Source organism: Toxorhynchites rutilus, chromosome 3 (assembly GCF_029784135.1).
Source record: "Toxorhynchites rutilus septentrionalis strain SRP chromosome 3, ASM2978413v1, whole genome shotgun sequence".
In the NCBI taxonomy this organism is placed as follows: domain Eukaryota; kingdom Metazoa; phylum Arthropoda; class Insecta; order Diptera; family Culicidae; genus Toxorhynchites; species Toxorhynchites rutilus.
Genome location: NC_073746.1, coordinates 251,892,946 through 251,904,597, shown reverse-complemented (window position 1 = coordinate 251,904,597; position 11,652 = coordinate 251,892,946). Strand labels below are relative to the sequence as shown.

Below are 11,652 nucleotides of genomic sequence, written 5' to 3'. Positions count from 1 at the left end.
GACCGGTAATTTTTTACGTCGCTCTAGGCGTTGTCTCACATCTTATACTATTAATGGCTTCCAGTATAACACAGGATAAAGGATTAGAGCAGAAAAAAGTGCTACAGTATAGCGGCAGGCATCTAAGCGGACTTCGGCAGGCAATCAAAGCGAGACACTTGGATGCACGAGAATTAAAGCTTGACTTTAAAAAAATTGACAAATGTTACTATTTTTCCATGCGTTCACACCTGGTGATGAGACCACTTGAGCATCGTCAATCATAGTAACCCATGAGTTTTGAAACAAAATTTGGCAGAGTTATAGTTCAACTGCATAATTTATGGCGAAAACAGTACAACAATTGCGCTCCATGTTTTGTGCGTACTGGAAGCTCCATCTCGTTGCAAAGAAAGTAGACATCGTTAAATGCTTTGATCTGCCGGATAGGCCCGTTCCGGTATCTATAATATCCTCACAAGTATTGGGCGATTTTGAATCGATTTCCAGAAGATCTATCTTTTTTTATTTCGATTTCCGATTTTTTGGATCGATTCATTGTACCCAAAAAATCATGAAGATCGATCTTTTTCCTTCGATTTTTTCGATCTAAGAGTTGTTTTTTCCAGTGTACATCGATTTTAATTTCACCGATCTATTCTTTTCGATCTTTCCGATCTTTTTGATTGCAGAAAAAAATGTTATTTTTATTTTTCAGTAAACATCGATTTTAATCTCACTAAAATCCACTTGACAAATCTCATAAACATTTGATCCCATTCAAGGTTATCAAATTAGTGGTCGTAAACTCGAGAGAAGCAGTTTTGTAAGTTTGGTCATCACAAAACAAGTGGGCACAAGTTTTATTTACAGTATCACAGCGTTCTTTTCTAGAACTGGGACTGCCACCAAGATTTCGACTAAATGTCAGACGTATGACATTTAGTATGTATATTGTATATAGTTGGATTCGACGGGATTATTGTTAGCGTAGTTCTGGATGAGTATCAGTTGTTGAATTTCTAATAATAATCAAATTATTTGATTAATTCCATGACGATTCAAGATGAATGCCCTGGAAAATACTTTTTTTCTGAGCTTTCAAGTGATTTTTGTGACCTTCATTCTGAGAATCATAATGAAATGCCTTTGATGTTTGAATAGAAATGTGATATGTTTATTCTATGTTTAAAGAAAAGACACCACTTATATAGAACAAGTAAATAAATTGGAAAAAAGGCATCCGATTTTCAAAGATCGATTCTTTGGTACAGATTTAATCAGTGAATCGAGCTCTGCGTCGTTTAGAAACTAGATCTTTTTCTAAAGATCGCCCAATCCTAATCCTCGCACTTCCGGAGAAGAATGAACGGAAGCCTGATTCCGGTCGTCCGACGGTGCTACGTGATCGTAAACTGCAGTTGAAGCTTAAGCAGAAGACGGAGAGGAAGGTGGCTACATCACTCCGGGCTTTGGACTGGGAGATCGGAACAACGGGCCGGACAGTGAAAAACATACCTAGTGGAAATGGACATTATCATCCGGAAACTCAAGTCAAGACCGGCCATATCGAAACAGCAAGTTGTGACCCAAAAAACAAAGGCTCAACACGGAGAATGAAACATTACGTCCTTACTAAGGAGGTAAGTTCCGACGTGAAGTACATCTCCCACATCAAATTCCCAAAGAAGGTGCCTCTGTTGCTAATTAACAGCGAAAAAGGGATGTCTAAGCCACTCTTTACAGCACAAAGTGCCTGTCGGAAGTTGCCTCCTCCATCCAAAAATATACCCGCATGAGGATGTGGTGCTTTTGCCGGATCTGGCCTCCACCCGTTACGCGAAGAAGTCGCTGGAGGAGATGTACCGCTTGAAAATAGATGTTGTTCCGAAGTCCGCCGCCGAAGTTCACTAAGGCGCGACGCGAGACAAGACAAAAAAGAATCGCACTTTGTCCCGTAGATGAACAGCTTCGTGCCCAAAACCGGTCGACAATTAACGAAAATTTTAAAACGTTTAAAATAGTAAAAACAATAAGTGTTCGTGTCGCGTCTTAGTGAATGTCGTGAAGTTGTTACGTTGCACAATAAATCAAAATAAAAAATGAAGCGGAGGTTCTACTCCAACAATTTTGTGGCGAAAACGGAGGAGTATCGAATACACGAAGCTAAGAAAGAACTGAGAAACATGCCAACAAGTATGTTTTCGACAGCAATGGCGAAAGTTCCGGCCAACATACTTAAAAAGATTATATTTTATGAGAAATTTGTCCCATTATATTATCTTTTATCGCCATCCGAGAATTTTTTATCGCCATCCGAGAATTTTTTATCGCCATCCGAGAATTTTCCCTTTTTTAATGCAAGCGTTATTACTTTTAGTCTATGGTTACTTTGGATAGTAGTACGCACGAAAATTCGATTGAACGAAGAGAAACAAACAATTTTGTTCGATAGAAGCTGAAGAATTCGAACGAAGCAAGGAGGAAGCAATGTAACCACACCAATACACACTTACGACGATTATGCAGAAAAAATAGAAATATAGAAAAATAAAGGGTGTGTCACATCAAATTGCATCACAGAAAAAACGCTGTAGAAATTCGCCCAGTAGACCGATCCTTTTGAAAATTTTAGACAGTAAAATAAAAACTATTAAACAACTTTTGGCATTTTCTTTTTATTCATACTTCGAGCCCAAGCCCGTATGCTCGCACCTTCCTCTTTACCCCGTCCATAAGGTTCTGTACAACGTCCGGTTGTAGTTTTTTTTAACAGAAATTCATTTTCTCTTGAAGTCCGCCTCCGATTTGACAACTTTTGGGTTCTTCCGGAGGGCCTGCTTCATAATCGCCCAATATTTCTCTATTGGGCGAAGCTCCGGCGCGTTGGGCGGGTTCATTTCCTTTGGCACGAAGGTGACCCCGTTGGCATCGTACCACTCCAACACGTCCTTTGAATAGTGGCACGAAGCGAGATCCGGCCAGAAGATGGTCGGGCCCTCGTGCTGCTTCAATAGTGGTAGTAAGCGCTTCTGTAGGCACTTCTTAAGGTAAACCTGCCCGTTTACCGTGCGAAGGGGGCGCTCCGCCTTCCGCAAGAGCAGATCGCTTGCCACACCATGCACTTTTTGGCAAACTTGGATAGTTTCTGCTTGCGAATCTCCTCCGGAACGCTGAATTTGTCCTCTGCGGAGAAGAACAACAGGCCCGGCAGCTGACGAAAGTCCGCTTTGACGTAGGTTTCGTCGTCCATTACCAGGCAATGCGGCTTCGTCAGCATTTCGGTGTACAGCTTCCGGGCTCGCGTCTTCCCCACCATGTTTTGCCTTTCGTCGCGGTTAGGAGCCTTCTGAACCTTGTATGTACGCAGGCCCTCCCGCTGATTGTTCCGCTGGACGAATGAACTTGACAAATTCAGCTTATTGGCGACATCCCGGACCGAACTTCTCGGATCACGTCTAAACTGCTTAACTACGCGCTTGTGATCTTTTTCACTGACGGAGCATCCATTTTTGCCGTTCTTCACCTTCCGGTCGATGGTTAGGTTCTCGAAGTATAGTTTTAGTACTCTGCTGACCGTGGATTGGACGATTCCCAGCATCTTACCGATGTCCCGATGTGACAATTCCGGATTCTCGAAATTAGTGCACAGGATTAATTCACGACGCTCTTTTTCGTTCGACGACATTTTTCCAAATTTACGAAAAATTGACAGTGAAGCATGGCCAACGTGATCTATACACTCTTATCTGATTATAAGCGAAAGCTGAAGATATTATTCCTAAAAATTAAATTTCTACAGCGTTTTTTCCGTGATGCAATTTGATCTGACACACCCTTTAGTGGCTCTTAAATGAACCACGGCTCTTGAATGAACCAGGGCTCTTAACACTCTTATACTCGCGCATCTGTCAGACCGAGTAATCAATAACTCATTCATTTCTCAGAAAATATCAACACTACGACTTTGCGATTCTCTCTAGCTTCGTTATTCGTCGTTTGTCATCGTTTAGCGTATTGCATGTGTTGGTACAAAGGGGACGTGTGCCACTTTTTTAACACTTTCGGTCTGAGACACCGACGCGAGTATAGGAGTAACTTTTTTGGACAAGTACTTTTTTTCATATTCTAGAATATTGTTGAATGAAATGAATAAAGTCTCTTTTGTAACTGGATTGAACGGATCCATATATTAACTATTCGTCGATATATTCGTCGTTAGATTCATACGTTCAAAAGCAAAATATAAATGTTTGACTTTCGTATAGTTATTTGCTAAATATGATGGTCATACATATACACACTTGTGAATGAATTTCACTTGTGGAAGAATTGTAAACAGTAAACTATAACCTGATTGGTAGCTTATGGTAATTTTTAACAGTAACAGTTTCGGGGATATTTTTTTAATATCGGACAATATCGTCAAGAAAACAAGAAAAAGAAAAGCAAGTTCCTAGAAATCCTTTTATATCATCTTTTTATGCCTCATTTAAAAAAAGGCATTAATTCTTAGTTTACCAAGAAAACAGAGGCAAAGAATATTAGAAATATGCAAACTTTATATTCTAGAACCTTTATCATTTGGTAATTATCTAGAAGGTCGTTATACATTCTTCTCTTCGATAAAGGCCCGAAAAACACGCAACAACTGCATAAAATGTGAAAAAATATGTTTGTTTCGAGCATTCAGTTATGCTATGTTCTGATTCTTACTCCAATGAAACCACAATCGATTGATACGTTTTTATGTCATTTCATAGCCCTTTATACTTCCATGAATTATATTCAGTTGCTTACTTTTGATAAATAACAGTAAAAAATTCGAAATTCGTTATTTGTTTTGTAGCATCAAAAATTACTCCATTTTGAGGAGACTGAGTTAGATGACTATTAAAACATAATAAAGATGAAGAAAACATATTTTTTGGGGTTTTTGTTCATTCAATCATACCCTCTTTTTGAAATAAATGCCAATAAAGCCTGAAAAATATACAATGACAACATTACAGAGAAATTCAATTTTCGGTCTGTGACACCGTGCGCGAGTATACGTGTTATGATTTTGCACGCGGGTACAGGTGAGTTTTATGAACCACCGATCATAAAAGAACCACGGTTCGAAAAAGATCCACGATTGAAAAAATAAGCACGGTTCAAAAAAAGAACCTCGCTTCATAAAAGAAACACGGTTCATGAAAGAACCGTGGTTCCTTTAACCCTCCTGTACTCGCGTGTAAAATCATAACACGTATACTCGCGCACAGTGTCACAGACCGAAAATTGAACTTCTCTGTAATGTTGCCATTGTGTATTTTTCAGACTTTATTATCATTTATTTGAAGAAGGGGGTATGATTGAATGAAAAAAACTCAAAAAATACGTTTTCTTCGCCTTTATTATGTTCTAATTCAGCCTCCTCAAAACAAAGTAATTTTCGATACTCGATACAAATAACGAAATTTAAAATTTTCACTGTTATGCGTGTTTAAAACTATCATTATAATTATATAAAAAAAAGAATTGCTAAGCGCGATCTAAAATCATCAAAAGATATCTGAATCATCAAAAGAAGGATTTTCTTCAAAACTAGCAAACTACAACATCAAAATGAAGTTTCAACAAGACACGAGATCAATATCTAACTTCAAAGAAATTGAACTAAAGTTCTACAGGGCTTCTCATGGTAAACAAAATACAACAACTAATTTCATTTGACTTGTTCGCGAAGGATGGTACTGTAAGGTGTTTTAATATGATAAAAATATGCTATTAATGATTCATGCATAGCACATTTGCCAAGATATTGTGGATTCCTCAAATTGGAAGTTGTTCGTCTTACCCTGCCTTCCACTATATTATAATAGTGCAGCTAATCATACTCGGAGAAGCACTACTGACCAAACCTTGGCGGTTTATTTTTTCAACGAGTGAAAATATAAAGGGTGTGTTACATCAAATTGCATCACGGAAAAAAACGCTGTAGAAATTCGCCCAGTAGACCGATCCTTTTGAAAATTTTAGACAGTAAAATAAAAACTATTAAACAACTTTTGGCATTTTCTTTTTATTAATCGAGCCCAAGCCCGTATGCTCGCACCTTCCTCTTTACCCCGTCCATAAGGTTCTGTACAACGTCAGGTTGTAGTTTTTTTTTTGAACAGAAATCCATTTTCTCTTGAAGTCCGCCTCCGATTTGACAACTTTTGGGTTCTTCCGGAGGGCCTGCTTCATAATCGCCCAATATTTCTCTATTGGGCGAAGCTCCGGCGCGTTGGGCGGGTTCATTTCCTTTGGCACGAAGGTGACCCCGTTGGCTTCGTACAACTCCAACACGTCCTTTGAATAGTGGCACGAAGCGAGATCCGGCCAGAAGATGGTCGGGCCCTCGTGCTGCTTCAATAGTGGTAGTAAGCGCTTCTGTAGGCACTTCTTAAGGTAAACCTGCCCGTTTACCGTGCCGGTCATCACGAAGGGGGCGCTCCGCTTTCCGCAAGAGCAGATCGCTTGCCACACCATGTACTTTTTGGCAAACTTGGATAGTTTCTGCTTGCGAATCTCCCCCGGAACGCTGAATTTGTCTTCTGCGGAGAAGAACAACAGGCCCGGCAGCTGACGAAAGTCTGCTTTGATGTAGGTTTCGTCGTCCATTACCAGGCAATGCGGCTTCTTCAGCATTTCGGTGAACAGCTTCCGGGCTCGCGTCTTCCCCACCATGTTTTGCCTTTCGTCGCGGTTAGGAGCCTTCTGAACCTTGTATGTACGCAGGCCCTCCCGCTGCTTGGTCCGCTGGACGAATGAACTTGACAAATTCAGCTTATTGGCGACATCCCGGACCGAACTTCTCGGATCACGTCTAAACTGCTTAACTACGCGCTTGTGATCTTTTTCACTGACGGAGCATCCATTTTTGCCGTTCTTCACCTTCCGGTCGATGGTTAGGTTCTCGAAGTATCGTTTTAGTACTCTGCTGACCGTGGATTGGACGATTCCCAGCATCTTACCGATGTCCCGATGTGACAACTCCGGATTCTCGAAATGAGTGCGCAGGATTAATTCACGACGCTCTTTTTCGTTCGACGACATTTTTCCAAATTTACGAAAAATTGTGAAGCATGGCCAACGTGATCTATACACTCTTATCTGATTATAAGCGAAAGCTGGAGATATAATTCCTAAAAATTAAATTTCTACAGCGTTTTTCCGTGATGCAATTTGATGTGACACACCCTTTAATTAGTTCCATGCCATTGCTTTGATAGTCTCCGTAAAATAGGCTGTGTCCAAAATAGTTCTGAAATGCCCTCCAAAAACATTTCAAGCGTGGAAAAGGAAATTTCTCAATTTCCAAATGCTATTTTTAGGAAAGCAAGCAAGCGTGGCGACAATGATCACAGTAAGAGCCCCGCATACTGCAGACTTTTTGTTGGGCAAATTATCGGCCAGCTTCATAATCATGTAGGGGTAGTGGGAGTGTTTGTTTGGTAGTGTAACTATTGACTATTGACACCGTATTGATGTTTGAAGATTTTCATGACTTCGCTCTCTCGGTAGACATTCAAGGAATTTCTAGTGAAATTTAGTTTATTTGACCTGATATTCAATATCCAATATCCAATATTCTGTTTTCTACAGTTGATATACTTTATCACCTTCTGCTCCTAAAGGGGTCCCTTTTGTGGTTTTGACCCAGGAAAAACATGCCATCTCAACCAAAACCAAGCCTCATTATGAAAAACTATATGTGTTTCCTACTACGTTTTTGTACGTATGAAAAAATTTCAATTACGACTCTATGTGAATAGGCCTAGCTCATTTCATACATTTTTTTTTTCCCAAAATATATTTTTTATTAAGGCACATGTGGCGTTAGCCTGACGGGGCCGGGAGTCCAATATTTTGACAAATTTTGTCTTACAACTATGTTAGTAATATGTAACCGATTACTCGCGGTTGGCTCGAGGTTAGTATTACAAGTGTTTTCATAATTGGTATGTTGCAGTCTTCGATGCTCTATACGTGTGCCCGACACGGGCTACTTCCTATTGGGATGCAGCTGACCATTAATCAGCAACGCTCCCTAGTCTGTACCCCATATCTAGCGTGGTGCGTCTTTCTCGACTCGAGGAATCCAGGATAGAAGGGTCACTAGCCGGCGCAATCATCAGTTCGTGTAGAGTTGTCATGAGCGGTACAACCTTTGGCTCTTGTTGAATGATCAGTGGACTGCACAACCTTTGGCCCGTGTATCTGTAAAGAGTGTGTGTATGTATTGCCGCGACTAAGTAAAAGTTTATAGATCGGATAGGAGGGATATGAAACAGGGACACAACGAAGGAAACATCATTAAACGTTGACATCGGCGTTTCTGAGGAACAGGTATAGATGAAGCAGAAAATCAGGATCACGGCTACCTAAGATATCCCGGACGGGGATATCCGATTGTCTGCCTTTTTCTCTCAGTGCTCTAGAGAGCTGAGAGCGAGCAGCATGGAACCGGATACACGACCAGACAACATGCTCGATGCCGTGGTAGCCATCGCCACAATCACAAAGATTGTTTGCTGCGAGCCCAATGCGATAGAGATGCGCGTTTAGGTTGTAGTGATTGGACATAAGCCGAGATATCACGCGAATGAAATCACGACCTACATTCAATCCCTTAAACCAAGCACTCGTCGAAACCTTAGGAATAATCGTGTGTAACCAGCGACCGAACTCATCTTCACTCCACATTCGCTGCCAACTAACGAGTGTGTCCTGACGAGGAATGTGAAAAAATTCATTATAGGCAATTTGCCTTTCGAAAAGTGTGCCTTCTGAAGCGCCCACCTTAGCTAGCGAGTCCGCTTTCTCATTCCCCGGAATCGAGCAATGTACCTACTATTTCAATAATAATTTAAACAAATTTGGCCAAGAAAACATGCAAAAATCCATCCCTTCTAGCGTGATATGTGCGATTGACCACTTTACCTCTTCGCTGAAAAAATGTTCGATTTTTTAACTTTTTTTCTAATAATGAAAAATGTACTATTTTAAATTTTCATATTAAAAACCACTTACTATCTTGAACTACAATAGGTTGAACTACAATATTATTCGAAGAACGAGAATTTTAGTGGTATATGTACACAGGAAATGGGCATGTTCCTTAAGGTGACCACATTCCCCCCGTTCCCCTACCACTATTAATAAGCATAAAAATTATAGGTAAATTCAGCAAGGAATCAGTTTTTTAAACAATGACAACGACAGAATAGTGCAGTATGTGTCAAGACGAAGAGTACAACGTTTGCTGTCAACCGTAATGCATTCAATCACACCCTCGACTTTTGATTTCGAGACGTGTGCGAAACGGATGACTGATGCGGTGAATAATATATGTTTCAATATTTCTTCTTTTCACGTTCACATCGTCCATAAAGACACTTTTGTTTTCGACTTACATCAAGACCCATAAACGTTGTCGCCGCTGCATACGGTATAAGACGAATACGCAATCGCAGCCATTGTTGAATGTCTGGTATTTTTCCACGCGCGCCTCGTTCATAATGCACAATGCTATTGCCCAAAATTTTCAATTGCTATGAGAAAAACAGCTCGTTATTGTTGCTGGGCTGATAGTTGTTGCTGTTTCCGCCCATCGCACAGCAAAGTAGTTCCTGCGCGATCGAATTCAATATGGTCGGAAAAATCGAAGCGGTTTGCTGTTTGCGTAATCAGACAAGTTTCCTCATTTCACGCGACTGCGTTGAGGGCTAGTTTGAAATTGAATCAACACATGTGTAAAAATCAATTAACCCGAAAGCTTGACGCAGATAGGAGTCTCGGATATGGTTTGCCCGGTGGTAATGACGATTTATTTTCCTTCACTCGGTGGTCAAATGCTTTGTAATAAATCCCTTCATATGCGCAATGTTACCGCTTATGTTGAAACACGAGCCCGCCTCTTAGCATTGCATGTTGTATTTCATCAGCTCACACACAGGACCAAATTGTATAGGTGCAAACCCCGGTTGTAGCCGTCGATTATGCTCACGATGGACACACGCTATGTGTAGCAGCGGCTTCTGTTTTACGCGAGTAAAACAACGACCACGATCTGCGGGGACTGATGTAAATTGCGGCTGCTAATCGCTGGATTCTGCCGCTGTTTTGCTTTTCAAGCAAGAGGCGGTTCAACATGATTTATTGATGCGCTCACATGCTTCATTAATGATTTATGAAATGCGAGTGATGGTTAAGTTATTCCCGACGGTGTAGTTAGTGTTAATTTGGTCTTTCCAGGAGCACCTTTCTAATGAAAGAGTCAATTAGTTTTAATTTGTTTTTTTTCTTCAGTATGGTATGCTTAAGTGAATCGTCTGCCTCTGTTTTCTAACAGAATTTTTTTCGCAATTCAACATATGCAAATCGCAATGTCATCTACCAGAGGAGCCGAACATCATAATTTATTGGTAAAAATTATTGGAATACTAGCACTAACGTGGCAGTGGGCGTGGCTAGAGCCGTCATCTTTGCTTTGAAAGATTCCTCCGTTCAGTTGTTCAGCTACCCCGTTATTCATTAGTACATTTTCAAAGTGTTAATTCATATTTATTATCACAAAACAAATGAATCATTTCCTAAACTGAAATGAAAAAACTGCCGGACAACATGAATGAAAAGATTGCTGAAACATCGTAGGATCGCCCCATCTCAACATTATTCCAAAACCCGGAGAGCCGATTTGCATCACGACCATTGTTGTAACGGTACATGTAGTATATCAGGTGGTAATGACAGCTAGTCGTACACATCGAGAGTGACTATGCTAAAAAAACACGTGAAACGATGCTTAACGAAATGTAACGTCTCCAACCGTTATTAGCATACCATCATCATGTGGTGAACGTAAATGTATGTGCCTCAACGCCTTTCCTTCTGAAAGTGTCTCGTGGTTTACGTCTCGCCGTGTGGACTTTATTTGCGGAGCACACCTGAATGCGCATTATCATGCCCAATTATTTATTATGTGCTCGCTCTTCTGGTTAGTTGCCGACGGCAACTGTCTAATTTTTGATCCGGCGAATGTGTACACAACCACCAGCCTTAGATTATGTAGCTTCCTGACATCCATAATCCGATCGTATGAATCGGTTATTACAGAATAAGATTGCATATATACTTGATGCCGTTTGTCAATCAAATCAGGTAGCATCGCATCCAGATTGAACGAGTTTGAAAATTTTCTTTGTTTCCAAATTGCTTGTGTGTTAGCACATGGCCAAAAAAAATTCTCCAATTAGCCAATTAACGAATCGGAGCCAAACTTTCGCGTTCATTCTCGCAATCTCGTCCTGTGTAATGTGTCTTTTTTGCTTACTATGCAATGAAGGTGAAAAGTGATGCAATTATGCATACATAGTGGCGATAGCGGTCGGTAATCTTTTACAATCACATCACTGTCTGCATCAGTGTGGCATTGAGGTTGTCATGCACGCGCGGATCAAAATCAACTTTGATCCCCAAGATTTGAGCTTGAGCTTGGGTAGACTGTACAATTCGTAGTTGCTCTCCGTGATTGACCTGAACCTACCAAATAGCACAAAGAACACACAGAATGACGCTTGGGACTAGCAAATCATTCTCGTTGTGCAATTTATGGTGATTCGAGCTTTAAATGGTCAATAA

At 40.6% G+C, this 11,652-nt stretch overlaps 1 protein-coding gene across 8 annotated transcripts in view; it reads right to left on the bottom strand.

Moving 5' to 3' along the window:
* Positions 1-11,652, bottom strand: part of LOC129776155 (signal peptide peptidase-like 3) — an 89,026-nt gene that overhangs the window by 23,319 nt on the left and 54,055 nt on the right. The gene's annotated exons all lie outside the window — the stretch shown is intronic.